At 36.0% G+C, this 13,982-nt stretch overlaps 1 pseudogene; it reads right to left on the reverse strand.

The window, feature by feature from the left end:
* Positions 3,643-12,226, reverse strand: LOC109836621 (annotated as a pseudogene).

Consider the following 13,982-nt stretch of genomic DNA (forward strand, 5'->3'; position numbering starts at 1 on the left):
AAAAGAACTGTGGTTAGGTAAAAGTCTAAGTACACCTATACTGACATGTAAGATATTGTACTCATGCCTCAGGTCAAGAGACTACTTTGTACTATATCACTTGAGAACTACTATTTGACAGTTAAGTATAATTACCAACTAGATGTTCTCAGTGAGTTGTTCAGTCAACTCATTCACTAATGAGTCACCTGTATACTATATCTTGATGTTTCACATCAATGATCTAAGAGATGGATCATCGTCCTTCCAAAGAAGAAATAAAGTATACACTAGTGTTACCAAAGTGATGATGTCCCATTTCAACACTTCATCGACTAGGAAGATTTTAGAATATACGTTAGCGACAAATCAGATCTCTTCATTACCATTTCAACACTTCATCGACTAGGAAGATTTTAGAATATACGTTAGCGACAAATCAGATCTCTTCATTACGATCATATCTGAAATGTCTGATAGTCTAGTATCATTCTAAGGACTTTATCTGTATTTAAAAAATACCAGATAAATCTGACCAAAATAGCATACTATTATTTAGAATAAGGATGTTATATTCATATAGATCCTGTTACAATATACAATTATTGCCTGCAGGGCACCTATATCTAACACTCCTCTATCCTGTCATTGAATGTTAAATTACATGTAGATACAATTTCAAAAGAATTTCAAAAAAAAAATCACAAAATTATGTTAAAAGTAAATTTTCACTCTCCTCCCTATGATAGCAATATGTTGACTCTCAAATTGTGGTTTCAAAATGCAAGCTATAATAAAAAATAAAAAAATTCTTCTTCTGAGAAACGCCCTTGCGTGTTAATGTAATTCTAGCTGCACTCTTCTCCTAGTTTTATAGGTAAATTCTTTTTCCATTGATATTCTTAACCAAAGGGCAGTTGGATGTTGCAAGATAAGAGTAAAGAAATTTTCTGTTAAAGAAAGGAAAATAAAAAAAAAGAGTACTGAGAATATCTGAATTAGCATTTTTATTTGCGATGATATTTGACTAGGCATTTGGAAGCAGTACTAAATGGGGAATTATGTTGATTAATGGTTTTGGTGGTTAAACTTGATATTTTAAGAATTGTGAAAAATATGAAGATTTTATAGTCAACTTATATTCTCTTGATTATGGAAAAAGGCGATGTTCAGACGATCCCATATGCATTGATTTATCTACATTCATAGTTAAATGATACATGATAAATGGCTAATTTTATTTTCTAATGTCAGTATATTGTGTATGAGAGGAATTTGTGCTTTGACATCATAGATAATGCACCATGATGCCTACTCTTCAAAGCCTGCCTTCTGTTTGTATGGCAATGTAAGCCAGCCTCGATTATTTGAAATTGGAATTGAATGTAGCACTCTAAACTTTTATGTTTGGGTCTGCAATTCTGTCCTTTGCTTGCATTCCTTCCGTGGCATTTAAACTTTTAGCTTTAACATTTTTAGTTTCAGATCGATCACAAGCATTATCATTTTTTTATTTCATACAAACCATTGTGTCAAAATGATTTCAGAGAAGCTGAACTTTGATTACTTGCACTGGTATTTCTGAAAGAAAGGACCAGATTCCTGAATAAAGATTTGTTTGTAATATTATCGAGGAATTGTTCCAAACCCTGAGTTTGAAACTGATCTACTTTACACCCATCTACTTACCGAAACTGCTTTTATACCCAATCCTTAATTTAAAAAAAGATTTATGGTATCATATCTGCTACATAACTAGCAGATTTCGTTGCAGATACACCACTTTTAGTGGTCTATGTCATAAAACTTTGATCGGTATTTTGGGTTTAGAATTGATTTTCAAAATTGACCTGTATATAAAAATACATTAGTTTCAAAATTAGGATATAAAACCATTTTTTTCCAAATTATCTATTATTTTAAGAAGAAATAGGTCTAGTTGTGGTTGTTATTAGCTGTTACCTTCTCATAAGTTGTTAACAGTTTTTTGGGTTTTACCACGTAGGCTATAGGTTTGCCAGATGAGATTTTTGTTTGCATGACAGATGAGAAACGATAGATCTAGCTTTCTTACTTTTCAGGAATATTTGTTGCAACATTTTGAAATGAAAGAGCAGGATGAATTGGTGGTCATAAGTTGTGTCAATTTTATCCGTGTATGTTTGAACTTTTCTCTAGTTATAGTTCATTTATACCACCAGTTTGTTTTCCCATGATCTGTAGCTATTGCGTGCACTTATCTTGGTCTGTAAGACTGTAACTGCTCAAATTCGATCAGAGTTTTTTTTCTGAATATTGCTTAATGATGCTGTACCTTCCAGCGGGAATCTGTGTAGGATGTATGATGCATTCTTTATAACAAAGGACCTTCTATTTTTACCAACTTATGAGATTTTTTGGGTTCCTGTTTTGATTTTTGACAGCTGAGGCTGCTGCAAGAGCGACATCAGCATCAGGATGATAATTTCCGACTTTATTTTGGGTTGTAATATCCATGTTATTTTTAATAAGTGCCGTATGGGAGTGGTCATTTTGCATGCCTTCTTTGGATGCCAAATTTGCAAGAGTGGTCATTTTGCATGCCTTCTTTGGATGCCAAATTTGCAAGAGTGGTCATTTTGTAGAGGAGAGGAGATTATTGTGTTCTCAAATCTACCGTACTTGACTATATTTGCACGGGACATGGATTTTCTATTTGAGGGACTGCCGAGGCTGCTGCAAGACCGACTTTTTTTGTGTTCTCAAATCTACCGTCCTCTTCATTTTTTTTTTTTTTTTTGTTTCCTTCATTTTCCATGAAAGTGTTTCTGTGTTTGTTTCGCCAAAAAATATGGGCTGGAAGTACTTTCCACCACTTTTCTTAGTTTGGTTCAACTTGAAAAAAGAAGAAAACAATTGATGTGTGAATAGATTCCCTCATTTTCTAGTGTTTGGTTCAAACTAAAAAAATCAAGAAAACTTGGATTCCCTCATTTTCTAGTGTTTGGTTCAAACTAAAAAAATCAAGAAAACTTGATTGTGGTCACCATGGTGTGATTACCACCCATATAAGACAAAATATTAACAACAAAAATTGAACATTTTCAATGATGATTTGGAACACATAAAACTGATACAACAGCCCATTTAACATTGTGTACCTCATTAAACACCGAGTTTTTGATTGTTCGATGAACATTTTCGCTCCTCACTGATGTCTGCTACATTTATACCACGCTCTGCATCTAAGCTTGATCCATTCATCATATCACCACCCATTTTCTTGAGATATTGGTGGCAGCCATAAGCAGACAGTAAAGAACCAAGCTGAAAGATATGGTTTATTATGTAAACGAGGTGCTCATATCAGGTGATATATCGAAAACCAATTGAAACAATAGATGAATATAATGGAAGATATCAACCATCACAAAGTGCAAGCATGCACATCAAGCACCCATGTGCGTGCACACACACAGAGGCACACATATTTACTCTGCAATATTTGGTTATGAGGAAGGACACACCCCAAAATATACAGTGACAAGAACAAAGGTCCACCTGTGAAACAACGAAATCAATCAAACATCAACCGGCCGAAAAATGGTCTCAAGAACAACGAAGAAACAGGACTACACTATTTTATCTCAAATGTGCAACTTTAAACAATAAGAGATATGCATGTTTATGAAAAGATCACAGTATTCAATTTTATTAAACCACAATTCCAATTCATGAAACAGAAGACTATGTACAGCATTGTACCACTGAACTCAACAAAGAACAAGATGATCAATGAACAAACTTCCTCAATGCTCATCGGGACTATCTTCTGACAAAGAATTCCCGTTGCCATTCCCTCCATTTTGAGAAGACCCAGATGACGAAAACGAAAACAATCCACTAAAAGGCCAAGGCACCGGCATCCACGACCTCCCCCCGTTGCCATTACCATTGCCATTACCTTCTTCTCTATTACCCTCACTTGCACCCGTGCTAGCATTGCCAGCGCCATTGGACCCATTCTTCGGCCCCTCAACGGGCATCTGAAACCTACAGACGGGGCACGAACTATGAGCCTCGAGCCAAGGCAATATACACCCTTCATGAAATTTAAGTTTGCAAGGCATCTCCCTAGCTTCCTCCCCAATCTCAAACTCCTCCAAACAAACATAGCAACTCCCAATTTTCTCCTCAATCTTGATTCTAGCCATCGCCTCGACCGCCTCTTTACTCGCCGGAGGAGTCCCTTGCCTATTAGGATCGTTCTCAGTCAAATGTTGTAGCAGCTGATCGAGGCCAGGACAGAAGAAATAATCCCCTATCGAAGCTCCAATGTTGTGGTTTATGTTGGTAGGATGAATGGCTCCCCCTTGGATGATCACAGCTTGGTTGAAGGGATTGGTTAGGATCATATGTTCTCCCTGCCTCTCTCCTTGTTCTTGGTCTCTGATATGCAACCTTTGTTGGATGTCCGTGAGGACATCGAGGATGGCTGAAGTTCGCTGGCATCGACGTTAGAGGGACGTGAGCTCATTGTATTGTTCAGAGGTTGCGTTTGATTCTTCCTCTTGTCCTTCATTTATCTGAGACCACCGGCGACAGCGGAGGACATCGTTGAGCATGCTGAGTAGGATGGGGCCCCATAAGGAGAGGTCCTGATCAGAAGCAGATGCTGAATTGGGATTATTAGCAAAGGAAGGCGCTAGGTTTTCTTGGGCTTCCATTTCCTCAATGAACCCACCATTGCAGAGAGAACATTTGATCTCAACCTCCATTATTGGGTCCACAATTCTTGAGCACATATGGCACCAATATCTAGAAGCAGCCAATGATTCATCCATCGTTCTGACTACTTAGGTCCTCTTCAAAAACTCCCTCTATATACAGAACAATGAATTAATGACAGAATCAATACCAAAAAATTAACAAACGCCAAGATTTTTTTAATCAATATAATGTATTTATCCCAAAATTACTTTAAATCATCTCAGTAGGCCATTCTACAAGAAACACATCAACAGAACCCTCTTCTTCAGATCAAATCAATCAAAAAACAATAAATTCAACCCAAAACAAGAATACCCAGATGAAGAAAATGAAGATATATTGGGTGGACGAATCAAATTTAAAGATTTCAAATATAGCCCAGAAGCTATGTTGCCTAGATATGGGTGCCGGTACAGGTACGGGACACGACAAATTTGTAAAAAGTAGGGTAGGCGGACACGGATGTATATATATAAAATAATTCACTTTGGATCAATATTGAATTAAATATTTAGTACATTTTCATATTTTTTTGTTATGTAAAGTGGAGATTATAAATAAGAAACTAAAGGAAAGTGCATGTTGCAGGTGTGAATTTTTGTTATGTAAAGTGGAGATTATAAATAAGAAACTAAAGGAAAGTGCATGTTGCAGGTGTGAATTAAGATGTCGGGATGGGAATGATCTCTTGGAGAATTGAAGAAAATAATCTTAAAGAAGACAAGAAAGAGAAGATGAACATATAGAAAAATAGATCAATTTTTATGTTATATTATTATGTAACATTGGTCTGTATAATCAATGATAAATGTAAGTTATGTAACTGATTTTATGATAATAACAAATTCTAATTTTCATTACTCATCTTGAGCATATAAAAATACAAGCCTATCTCGCAAAACGAGAGTTAAAAGTTACAAGCATACATTTACAAGTTACAACTATACCCAAAATATTACAAGCATTCCTCAAAATATTACAAGTATATTGTTGAAATAGAAGGTAAATATTACAAGTATACAAAATATTACAACACTAGCCCAAATTTTTATTTACAAATACTACCCATATAAATAGGTAAGAAAGGGTTCTAGGGCTAGGGTTCTAACTTTTTCTCTTTGCTCCAATCCACCGCCTCAGATCCAAAAGATCGGCTCCTCTCTCTCTCTCTCTCTCTCTCTCTCTCTCTCTCTCTCTCGCTCTCCCTCCTCCTCCTCCTTCAGATCCGAGTCCAAGGAAATCGGCTCCTCTCTCCTCTCTCTCTCTCTCCTCTCTCCTCCTTTAGATCCGAGTCCAAGGAGATCTAGGGCTAGGGTTTTCATTGTTCTCCCTCGAAGCTTGTCGTTCACTCCTTCGAACCTCGTCATCACTCGAATCTCGCCGTCGACTCTTCCCTCGAAGCTCGTCGTCGACTCCTCCCTCGAAGCTCATTATCCCTTGAAGCTCGTTGTCCTTCGAAGATCGTCGTTTACTCCTCCCTCGACTGCCTTCCCTCCTTCAGGTTCGTAACTTTTTCCCCTCACGCCTTCAATCGTCGTGTCCCTGCCATTTTGGTGCGGGTTCGCACCCAAAACGTACCCAACACGGGTACGGGACCAATTTGGCCGTGTCGGGGTATCATATCCCAGAAGTAATTACCAACAAAACTTTAAGGATTCTCCTCCTCAAACGAACAGACTCCTAATCAAAACAATAAATTCAACCCAAAATCGGAGAGGGAGAGGGTTTGGAGGGACTGGAGGTTGAGAAGGCCGCGACGGAGATCGTCGGAGCTGGGTTAGGCTCGCCTGAACCCGAGCCCAGTTCTCTTCTTCTTCTAATGGCCCAACTCTCTCAGCTCTCCTCCAAGCAAAACCCATATCCCCTTTCTTTCTCTAAATCAGGTCCCCCCCCCCCTCCCCCCTCTCCTTTGTCTCTCTCAGCCCCTCAACCCCGACCAGCTCCCAAATCTCACCCGTATCGACTTCATCTAAAATACAGCAAACCCTAACTCAATCAAACCAATTGCATAAAAGCTGCAACTTTGATCAGATCGCATGCATGCAGCCTCAAGAACACTGCAAATCAAAAAGCTAAAAGAGAGTAGAGATGAGAGATCGAACTTGATGAAGGAGGAGGAGGAGGCCGGAGATCAGCGGGTTCATCTTTGGCTCGTGAGAAGGAGGAATAGGAAGCAGCGGGAGGAGAACGAGATGGAGAACGGTGATGCGATCTTGGGGTAGAAAGCTAGGGTTTCCACTCTTTTTTGCTCGGGTGTCAGCTTTTGGAGTTTTCCTCCGAAATCGGCCTTATGGAGGGGAAATTTTCCCAGCTCCAAATCTGAGCTGGCACCCATTTTCTTCCCCCCACTTTCTTTTATATCTTTGACGAACCAAACATCTGAAAGTGGAGGAAAACATCAAATTTCACCCATGTAAGTTTTCTTTCCCCCACTTTTTGCACTTTTTCGCCAACCAAACATGCCCTAAGTGCATTATGAGAGGCGAATAGTGGCCAGTCATCCAAAACATACCCAGAGTCGAAGCCTTGCATTATCGTAGAGATCTATATCTAAGATACACCAAGGAACCCTATCAGTACGAGACCAATAACCACTAGTGGGAGGACACTAGCATCTCTAGAGCAATGCTTGGTGTGATGGCTACTATTCAATCCTTATCGATTATGCTTTTCCTTTGGAAGGATTATTTGACGCACTTCTGAATCTCTTTACAGCATAGAGAACGACATTTTTATGTAGGTATTTTGGAAAATTGGCATTTATCACTTTACATTTCGTTCTGCAGTATTCAACTCTATGCATCAGTCTTTGAGAAAAAAACATTTGCGTAAGTCCCTTTTCAAATCAATTTATTTTCCTTTACTCTATCCTACCAAGTTCTTGTCACTTCTAGAGGAATTAGTTTTTCCTTTGTTTTTGGAATATCCTCTAGAAAAAGAACTAGGATTTATATTTTCTTCACTTCTGTTTGGTTTTTCCCATTCTCCAAAGGGCTTTCTTTCTTAAAATTGTAAAATGAGGACAACTAATTATAGTGTTTATCAACATAAAGATTCTTATGGCTTTCTTTCTTAAAATTGTAAAATGAGGACAACTAATTATAGTGTTTATCAACATAAAGATTCTTATGACTTGCAGGTGTTAGGGGCTGAAGCTGAGGTTCCAAAATGTTGAGAAATATGTGTCAAAAACAAGCTGCAGATTCATGAATGACTAGTGATCTCATCTACTCATTTGCTGATAGTTAAATTATAGGCAAATGCCATCTCAAATGAATTTCGAAACGATTGTGAAATTATGTTAGAAAGCAGTTTTATGTTCATCGCAAATGCCATCTCAAATGAATTTCGAAACGATTGTGAAATTATGTTAGAAAGCAGTTTTATGTTCATCCCTCTAGCACTGTTTTAAATATCGGCTGATAAACGATATTATCGGCCGAGTTATCGGATTTGGGAGCTCTCCGCTAGGATAAATTGGATTTTTAATCGGTTATCGTTTTTCTAGGTTTATCGGCGATTTATCAGCGTTATCGGCACTTATCGGCCGATAAGTAAAACTTTTTTATCGGGATTATCGGGATTATCGGCCAATTGTGACTAACATTATATTTTTTTCAAGGCTATGATGCAAGTTTTGCTTTCTACAATTAGTTAATGATTCTAAACATGATGATTTACATTTTGGTATGTTTATATTTCATTAAGCATGATTAGATTACATTTTTTAATTGTTATATTATATATACACATCATTCAGTATATCACTCCGATAAATACTACTTATCCCCGATATATCCCCGATTTCCGCTATTCGATAAAGATTTTGGCCGTCCGATAAATCCCCGATAACCGATATTAAAAACCTTGCCCTCTAGGTTACATAGCAACATGTTGATAGTTGACTTTCAAATTGTCGTCTTAGAATGCAGATTATGTTAAACACTAAAAGTGTTCTTTTTCTTGGTGTTTATTTCTTAGTAAACTCTTTACCAGTGTTATTTGGATCATCCAAAGGATGTTGTATGTTCCTAGAATAAGTTGGGTAATACAAATGTCTGGGTGAACCTTTTCCTTTGAGATTATGTCTTGACTAGGCATTTGCAAGGAGGAGGATTTTCTGTAGCTACTTTTATTCTCTTGATGATTTATAGAAACACATCACTCATCAAAATTATTTTCTTGTTACGCACAAGTTTCTGAACTTGCATGGCTATGAAAGAAAGGTGGAATAATTTACTATGTACAATTGAAGAAATTAACTGAAGAAAACAGAAGGCTACAAGGTTTTCAAGAATATGATATATTTTCAAACCTAGAAATTAGCTGAAGGGAACAATAGGCTACAAAAGGAAGTTGGAACAATAGGCTCAGAGCACTGAAATCAGAATTACCTCAGCTTCAAATCAATGTACCTATTAAACATCGCTAGTGTTTGCTGTTATGGAAATGACTCGATTACAAGTATTCAAGCAGCAATTTACTTATCTTCATCTATGAATAAATTTCATCAAAACCCTTGAATCTAAAGCACAGAATCTCAAATATATATGACCTGTAGGTACAATCTTTTTCCAACATCATGAAAAGAAATTGTAAATAAACAAAGACATAAAACACGAGATACATATAATTCCAACTTTCACATGTACGCAAACTATATTCTGAGAGGAAAATATGAAAATTTACGATTTCCTTTCTTATCAATTTTCTGAAAGTTTTATGAAACAAGAAAAAGAACATAACAGAGAAGAATGACATCAAGTGCAACAACTCAATACAACCTCAACCATACAATAATACCCAAGCATTATAGCCTAATTGGCCAACTAGTAATCACCAACTCAACTCTGTTGATTCCCTCCCCTCGTAAATTTCTAATATACAAAATAGAGTCATGTTATAGATACTTGATACATCAACTCAAACCAAATCAGGAGCCCAAATAACCAACCCAATCTCAGCATGTCCAAAATAATCAAACTGAAACGTCCAAACAATTTTGGCCATTTGAATTTCAAAATTTTAAACTCAACAAACCCCCTTCCAAAATGCAAGAACTAAACAGAATTGCATAACAGAAATGAGGGAAACAATCGCAAACCCTCACACAGCAACAAAACTAAACGCTCATTTTCTTTTCTTTTATTTAACTGGCATTAGTAATACTTATGTCACCGTTAACTGGAATTCGTAATACTTACGTCATTTTATTTTCTATCATTTAACTGTAAACCACAGAAATAAAAAAAGCAACACAGAAACTGGAAACCACAGACATCAAATAGCAACACTGAAACTGGAATTAGTAATACTTATGTCATCGTCGCTAATCTACAGTTATTTGCATTTTTGATACTAAGTCAGTACCATTGATTGTTTCTCTACGTAAGTAAAAGAATGAGAATGTATGTATGTGAAGTAAAACTTGTGGCAGACGAAGGCCATGCTGAAATTTCTATATAAAAATTTTATTGATTTCCCTGCTTAAAAATTGAATAGTCTTACCTCATTCATTCTTACGTAAATCAACATGTTTAAATAATGTATTTCATATTTGCTAACAGAAAAAACTCCCATTTATAAACAAAATTAACATGACTTCTGAACAGCAATCAGCTTTTTTCTTTCTTTTTTTATTTTTTTATTTTTTATCTGCATCACCTTCCCTTAGCTCCTAGAAATGCAAGATTATTGTATTGCAAGTACACTACTCACTGGCACACTGCAAATATCTTAGGAAAGAAAATAACAAAATTTGAAAGATAAATCTATAATCCATATATCAAACACAATCAGAATTGTATTGCATCAGAGCTATATATTAAGAAAATTCTAAGGCTTCTCTTCCTCTTCAATGTTTCATCAGCATAGCTGAATCAATACAAAAAAAATTATATTGCAAAAGGTTCGGTCAGCTGAAATAAAGGAAACTTAACGCTGAAACTTGGATGACATTAGTTGAAAGTTTGTTTTCAGTTGGTTGATTGCTAAAGATGGTTACAGTGTCAAACATACAAATTGAACTGAGTAATCATTGTTCCCACCCAAACACCAAGATTTTAAGCATCAAGATTAAAAATCAGGTTAATATTTTGGTTATAAGAGAAGCCATATGTCAACTAACTAACTACTAGGTAAGGACTAAAGTAATAATTCAAATCTATGGTTCAGTCTATATTCTCTATCTCCAAACTTGCCTACTTTGAAACTGAAATGGTAGTGTTCTGCATCAACTAGTTGCAACACTGATGATGATATTTTCGTAAGAAGAAAGCAAGCTGGGAAAATGCAACTTATTTATTACCAAGTAGAGCTTGCTAGATTCAGCACAGTGCCGAATAAGAAGCTTTGTTTTCTCAATTGTGCTGTTCAAAGAGCATAATTCTTGTACTCCAGCTGTGTATTCTGGTCGAGCTGATTCTATTGCAGGAAGAACAGCAACGATTTTATCCAAAATATTTTTAAGATCCCAGCAAATTGAATCGAGTACCCGACGATAAGGAGCCTTCGAGTGAGAGACTGAAGAGAGGAGATTTTTAGCATAATAGCATTGATTGAAGAAGTAAAAAGCATTAACAAGCCCTTACCAAGTTATTGTGCCTTGTTCCTATTTATCACAGTTGCTAGCAAAGGACTTATATTTCATCATTTTATTACAAAATTTGTAATTAGAACAAATAGAGGGAAACTCGGCAAGAGAGGCTACAATCACAACAATCGATGCCTAACCTGAAATTTATCAACTTTTACTAAAATCATGAAATAACCAACTGCCCGTGAGAGAGTGCATGTTATGGCTCAAAAAAACAACTTAAAACAGTAGATAATAAAAATTTAAATGCAAAAATATTAATTTTTTTACAAATTAGTCTAAGGAGCATTTCATCAATCATTTAGAAAGCAAAACCTAATTGAAGATCAATTTCGATACCTCAGTGTGAAATCAAGCGTTGATGAACTCAATGATGGCCTTGACTTCCTCTCTTAGATCAAAATAGAGCCTCTGATTATTCCATGAAAGGTAAAAATTAACAAAAGTTAGAGAGAGAGAGAGAGAGAGAGAGAGAGAGAGAGAGAGAGAGAAGAGGAAAGAGAGAGAGAGAGAGAGAGAGAGAGAGAGAGAGAGAGAGAGAGAGAAGAGGGGGTTAGGGTTTACATCGAAGAGTCTCAGGCGGAGGCGGCGGAGGCGGTGAAGACGGCGAGAGATAAGCCAGAGATCGGCACGGAGATCTACGGTTAGGGCAGAGAGAAAATGAGAACTCTGTGATTGAGAGAGAGAGAGAGACTCGAGAGAGAGATCACAGGGGGAGAGAGATCGAGAGACATCGGGTCCCATGATCAAGTAAACATGAAATTAACTCCTAATCCTAGGATTATTATTCACAGTCATTTGCTTGGAACCCAAGCTCTTCGCTTCCTGAGAGATAAAAAATCGAAGTCAGCCCAAACAAACTTCAATCTTTTATCTTATCCTTTTTTGATAACTCTAGTTTGCTTGATGACAAACTTTGATAGTTGATTTTTTTTTTTGTCTTTTTGTTGGAAACTAACAGAGTTAGATCACACCTTTGGTCTCATCTTAATTTTTCCTTCTTATCATGTGAAGTTGGAGGTTTCATTACCTGTGTACTATGCGCATATGAGATCAACCACATAAGCTTGCCCCCATTAAAAAGAGAATTTAACTTTCATGATTTAAGAACATAACTAGCAACTTTCCATATGATTTAAATTTTTCATGCTTAATACTAAGTGTCATGCCCTGAAATCATAGCGGATGATAGATATGAGTACGCGACAGCAGCGGCAGAAGACTTGATCTAGGTCCAAATATAATCGAAAATAATCAAATAGTGATCAAGACCCACAAATAGGGTTCACATGGGCTTATTGTTAATTTTAGCAGTTTATCATAATTTTTATAGCACTATTCTAATAATGTGATTCTGATTTCATGAGAGCTATTAGAAGCAAATTTAATTTTATATAAAATAAGTTAAATGATTTTGGTTATCATGCGATCTCAATTCGAAAGCTATTGAATGAAAAAGTATTTGGAATATGTTCCCTACAGTTTGATGGATTGCAGAAATTTTTTGTGATTTGGTGTTTGAAACAAAAAAAGAAACTTGAATTTTGTAAACTATTTTAGTTGAGATGATGAGGTTTACACTCGTCCGTATGATTCAAAAGTATTTATAATTTTGATAAGTGATGTGTTTCTGATTTGACAAGTGATTCTTGATGTTTTCAAATCCCTTAAAAAGTCCACTATGGAGTGTTCTGTTCGTGCCTGTCATATGTCGAATGCACATTTACCTGCCCCTCTTAGGCGTTTTTGATGTTGCCCTTTTGAGCATTTCTAATCTGACCAGTGGCCTACGGCAGTGTTCGGTGTATTCTATTCTCCGAAATTATATGTTCCGTAATTTGTTTTATGCATTCCCATGCTACTGAGCTACAATATTCATAGACTTAGTGTGACCTATAAAGTGATTCTTGCAACCACGTGAACTCATCGAGATCTGAGATTCTGACATTTGACTGTGAATTTGAGAAAATGTTAATCTTCTAGTTCTGCAAAAAAATTCATAATCTATTTCTTTCTCAATATTTATCTTAATCGCAAAAGGTCTGATTCAAGAATCTATGATATTGTATTTAGTTTACACGTAAGAAAAAATTTTAAATTTCTACATTCTTTCTTGAAAATGCTAATAATGTGTATTCTATATAATAATTTCTCATCTCAAAATAAAAATTTACTATTTATGAGAATTATTATTTTGTTAGATATCTAGGAATTCTAGTGGGAAATATTCTCACCAAGCTTTAGCTGACCGCATCATTTTCAAACTCTTTTTTAGATATGATGTAGCATAGCATATATGTTGAATTTTCTGTTGAATATCATTTCTCCATGATAATGTTTTGATGATAACAATTTATATTATGTGTGCACTAACTTTCATATGCAGATTTCAATATCAGAATATGTACAAGTGCAAGTGGATATCAAGGCATTTTGAAGTGAAGAAAATGAAGAACAAAAGATAATGTATTTGAATTTTTCTTTACTTAGAATATTTGTACAAGCCTTGATCACACACACACGCACACACACACAATTTTAGAACACACTAACACAGGCTTAGTGTGTTGGTTAACTATAGAAATCCCTATGTTAACCATTAGAATAGTAGTTAAAACTTAATTATAAAAACTCATTATTTTTGAATATTTGATCTTAA

Source organism: Asparagus officinalis, chromosome 4 (assembly GCF_001876935.1).
Source record: "Asparagus officinalis chromosome 4, Aspof.V1, whole genome shotgun sequence".
NCBI classification, from domain to species: Eukaryota; Viridiplantae; Streptophyta; class Magnoliopsida; order Asparagales; family Asparagaceae; genus Asparagus; species Asparagus officinalis.